This window comes from Rattus rattus, chromosome 2 (genome assembly GCF_011064425.1).
Source record: "Rattus rattus isolate New Zealand chromosome 2, Rrattus_CSIRO_v1, whole genome shotgun sequence".
NCBI classification, from domain to species: Eukaryota; Metazoa; Chordata; class Mammalia; order Rodentia; family Muridae; genus Rattus; species Rattus rattus.
Genome location: NC_046155.1, coordinates 78,287,852 through 78,293,082, shown reverse-complemented (window position 1 = coordinate 78,293,082; position 5,231 = coordinate 78,287,852). Strand labels below are relative to the sequence as shown.

Genomic DNA, 5,231 nt, shown 5'->3' with positions numbered 1-5,231 from the left:
TCAGATGAGAACATGGATGGAGGGGTGTGTGGGAGGGTGAAGGATGCAGAGCAGCCACAGGGACTGTGATGACCACATTCAAGGAAGGAGCTGGCCACAGGTAGATTTAGGAGGACCATCGAGCAGTGGGACGGAAAAGGAAAGTTTGAATAGAGCTTGGTAGTGAGATAATGGGGTTGAAGCACGTTGTAGTTGATCTGGACTATTGACTTGACCGCACTGGGAGAGCCCCCAGAAGATTACATAGAGCTGGCTTGCACACTGAATATGGGAACTTAGAACTAATGAATTGACCAACCCTCTGACTGGTCCATACTATGATGGCATACTGGAAGGTAGTGAAGGGAAAAAGATGGGGCCTTTGGAGGAAGTCGTCCAGTGGAAGGGTGTTCTTGGGGTGATGCCATGTGCTGAATCCTTCCTGTGCCTCCTGACAGTTCTTCCTCTCAGGCCAGAAGAATAATAGTTTTGTCATGCCCTACCACCATTATAATACTCTGCCCAAGCCCATGGGGGAAAGCCACCATGGATTGAACTCACTGAAACCATGAACCAAACAAATCTATCTTCCTTAAAGCTAATTCGGTATTGGTTCACAGCAGTGGGAATGGTAATTAATACAACTGCCCAGGTGGTGTCAGGGGTTGAGGCTGAGGGGTAGCTTCAGATGAGTTTAGAATTTGGGGTGAATTAGCTGGGTTGTCTTGTGTGGCCTCAGTGGGAGAGGATGCCCACTGATGCTTAGTCCTGCTGCAACTTGATGTGCTAGGGTGGGTGGGTACCCATGAGGCCTTCCTCTTGGAGGGAGAGGGGTTGTGAGAGTGGAGCTGGGAGGAGAGGAGGGGTGGAGTTGTGATCAGGATGTAAGTGAATACATAAATTAGTGAAAGAAAAAAAGAATGTGGGGTGAGACATGCATCACACTCGAGGTCTGCTCCCTGCATCCAGGTCGGGGATATTGCTAAGTTTCCTTCAATGCACTGCGTGCCCCATCACACAGCATGATCCATCTACAAGTGTCCAGGTTCCAGATTGAGAAACCCTGACTCTCTGTACAGGACCAGAGCTTATAGACCAAGGAAAGGAGACTGAGCTTTACCCAGCAGGAGAATCTGCCAATGGTTTGAAGCAGTGCGAGCCTTGATGGGATTTCCACTTCAGGAGACAAGCAGCTGCTGGGTGGTAAATGGATTGTATTGCAAAGTAGGAAGCAGAGAGAATGAAGTTGGGCTTTAAGTTGCTTTTTTTCTTTTGTGATAATGAAGAATCAAACCCTATGCAAATGTGAGGCAACCACGGTGACACTGATTTTCATTTTGCTTTTTATTTTAGGACAGACTCTCACTAAATCTCTCGGGTGGCCTTGAACTTGCAGTCTTCCTACCTTAGCCTCTGACTAGCTGAAGTTACAGTCTTGTGCCACCAGGCCTGGCTGTTTGTGGCTCGCACAGACCTGATGAGAGATGGAGATGGTGGTTTGGGTTACAGGGAGCAGTGGTGGAGTTGATCACAGTTAATAGGACTTGGGAGATTGGCTTGTGGAGTCTTAGGGAAGGATGGTATGTGGGGACCTGGGTGAAAGGCAAGAGTGAGTGTCAGGTTGCCACTGGGATAGCATGGCAGGTAAAAGTCAGAGTCATTAACCTGAGGGTAATGGCAAGCCAAGAGTTCTCTCCCAATGGCAAATTCAACGGCACAGTCAAAGTTGAGAATGGGAAGCTTGTTATCAATGGGAAGTCCTTCTGCATCTTCCAGGAGTGAGATCCCACTAACATCAAATAGGGTGATGCTGATGTTAAGTATGTTGTGGAGTCTACTGGTACCTTCACCACCATGGAGAAGGCCGGGGCCCACTTGAAGGATCAGGCCAAAAGGGCTACTATCTCTGCCCCTTCCACAGATGCCCCCATGTTTGTGATGGGTGTGAACCACAAGAAATATGACAACTCACTCAAGATTGTCAGCAATGCCTCCTGTACCACCAACTGCTTAGCCCCCTGGCCAAGGTCATCCATGACAACTTTGACACTGTGGAAGGGATAATGACCACAGTCCATGCCATCACTGCCACTCAGAAGACTGTGGATGGCCCCTCTGGTAAGCTGTGGCCTGATGGCCGTGGGGCTGCCCAGAAGAACATCATCCCTGCCTCCACTGGTGCTGCCAAGTGTGTGGGCAAGGTCATCCCAGAGCTGAATGGGAAACTCACTGGCATGGCTCCTATCCCCAGTGTATATGCTGTGGATCTGACATGCTGCCTGGAGAAACCTGCCAAGTATGATGATTTCAAGAAGGTGATGAAGGAGGCATCTGAGAGCCCACTAAAAGGCATCCTGGGCTACACTGAGGACCAGGTTGTCTCCTGAGACTTCAACAGCAACTCCTACTTTTCCACCTTTGATACTGGGGCTGGCATTGCTCTCAATGACAACTTTGTAAAACTCATTTCCTGGTATGACAATGAATACAGCTATAGCAACAGGGTGGTGGACCTCATGTCTTACATGGCCTCCAAGTGGTAAGAAACACTGGATCACCCACCCCAGCCCAGCAAGGATATTGAAAGCAAGAGAGAGGCCCTCAGTTGCTGAGGAATCCCTGACTCAACTCAGGCCCCCAACAGTGAGCATCTCCCTCACAATTTCAATCCTAGACCCTGTAATAACAGGAGAGGCCCAGGAGCCCTCCCCGCTCTCTTGAACACCATCAATAAAGTTCAGGGCACCCACACATACAAAAAGATCTGACAAAGCCCTTTGCCTTTTAAGACCCGTTCAAAAGGTGATGTCATATAGGTTGTCACTAGTGCAATTATGTAAGTAGCTGTTGTGGGGTCTTCATCTCCTTCTCTAGGACATGAGCGATGTCCCTCAGAATCCCAAGATCTTAGTGTTGAGAAGACCAGGTATGCTGAATATTTTGTTAACTTTACACAAACTGGGTCATCTGAGAAGACAAAGCTCAGTTGGGAAAATATCCCAATAATATAGGTTTTTAGTTAGCCCTGCAGGGCATTTTCTTGATTATGATTGATGTGGGAGGGCTCAGCTGACTGTGGGTTGTGTCATACCTGGGCAGTTGGTCTTAGGTTGTGTAAGGAAGCAGGTTGAACAAACCGTAAGGAACAAGCTAGAAAGCAGTGCTTCTCCTTGGCCTCTGCTTTGGTTCCTGCCTCCAGGCCTTAAATTCCTGCCCTGACTTCCTTTCAGGATGAACTGCAACCCATAAGATGGAATAAGTCCTCTCTTCCCCTAGCTGATGTTGGTTATGGCATTTATCACAGCAAGAGGAAGCTAACTGGGACACCCGGGGAGTCTGGATTTGATGGGCTCTGTCTGAATCATTGAGTTTCAAGAGGCATCTACATTCACTGAATTTTCCCCTGAAAGCAGTCTATGAGAGAGAGAGAGAGAGAGAGAGAGAGAGAGAGAGAGAGAGAGAGAGAGAGAGAGAAATATATTGAGGAAATTTGTTTTGTTTTGTAGAAACAAGATTATTTTGCATAAGGACTGACATTCCCAAGGGACCAGGGAGCTGGGAGTTGAGTGATGGCATGGGAACACTCTAAGAACTAGGTGTGGGATCCCTAAAAGCAGAGGGAAGTGAGTAGAAAGAAAACAATTGCATCGTGTAACTAAAAGCACCGTTTATCCTCTGGAAGATGGAGCTAGATGAAGGGCCAGCTTGGGATTCCCGTTAACCTCTTTCCCACCAGTACGAGGCTCTTCTCCGTGTCTCCTCTCAACTCCACCACAGCTTTGCGTTTGTGGCTGAGTTTGGAAAGACAGAGCAGGCATGAGTCTTGTTAAATTCCTAAGCTATATCCTTGCTGTGTATCCGCCAGCTGAAGAATGGTTACCTGGAGCCAAGTTTGCTGAGAATTCTGTTTTCTTTGCAGAAATGAGATGCTATGTGAGGAAAAGAGATGGAGAGTAAAATTCTTTTTGTTTTTACTTGTTAAGGGAAGGGCAGCCAGGAAGGCACCCATTCTATGCTTGTGTGCGGGTGGGTGGGGGACAGAACGTCCCATGGAAATAAGTGGCTGAACTACTGATAATTAAAGGGAGGCAGTCAAGTCTCCCAGAGGACCAGGGCTCATTGGGGAAGCAGAGAGCAATCTTTCTTTGCTGGAGGGAAAGGGAAATGAACCTTGTCTTGATGAAGTGTCTTGAAGCTAATGAAACAGGCCAGAGAGGGCATTGTCTGCAGATCTTGCTGATTTTATTGCATTGAACCTAAAGCAAAGCTCAGAGTAAATCTTAGTTGTCCAGGCACGTTTGTGCACGCCTATAGTCCTAGCACTGGGAGACAGAGGCAGGAGGACCTCAAGGTAGAAGCCAGCCTGGGCTATAATAGCGAAACTCTGCCTTTTTTTCTTTTATTGAATGTAGATTTTTTTCTTTTGTCTTTTAGTCTCTCTCTCGTTGGATATTTTTTATTTACATTTCAAATGTTATTCCCTTTCCTGGTTTCCCATCCATAAGCTCCCTATTCCATCCCCCTCCCCTTCTTCTACAATGGTGTCCCCCTCCCCAACCATCCTCCTTCCCACCTCTCCGCCCTGACATTTTGATCATGTCTTCCTCTCTCCCTACTCTTTCCAGCTCCTCTTTAACCCCTCCCCCAATTGGATCTACACCCTTTCTGTTTGTCATTAGAAAACAAACAGGAATCTAAGGAATAATAAAATAAAATAAGATATAAAAACAAAACAGAAGAAAAAGAGCCAAGGAGAAAGCAGAAGAAACACATACATGCAGAAATGCACACACTTGCATACTCGGGGATCCCTTAAAAATACAAAACTGGGTGGTGTGGGTGGGTGGAGGACACTCAGAGGCTCACCCACTGCCACATGTAGGCGAGTATGCTTTGCCACATGAGGTCATTTTTAAACCCCTACCCATACTGCTACTGGGGTCTGTGGCCATGCAGCATCAGGGGTCTGCGTCAATGTTCATGACTCTTATTATTGCTAAAGGCTATGGAGACATTGCTCATCTGGGCTGCCATCTGGAACCATGTTGATATCTAAGGACTGTGCAGAGCTGGCCTTACCCCTCTCTGCCTGCGGCACTCTGGAGAGCAGGCCACGCACCTTGCCTAGGCAGCACAATAGAGCTGACCCTGGTAGAGTGCAGGTGAGCTAGCCTGGGGATATGTGCATTGGAGAGCTGACCCTGCCACTCCTCAGCTGTGTGGTGGTATGGGTCAGGGTGAGATGCCTTCCC

At 47.8% G+C, this 5,231-nt stretch overlaps 1 pseudogene; it reads left to right on the top strand.

The window, feature by feature from the left end:
- The first annotated feature begins 1,616 nt into the window (after positions 1 to 1,616).
- Positions 1,617 to 2,522, top strand: LOC116893128 (annotated as a pseudogene).
- Positions 2,523 to 5,231: the final 2,709 nt, after the last annotated feature.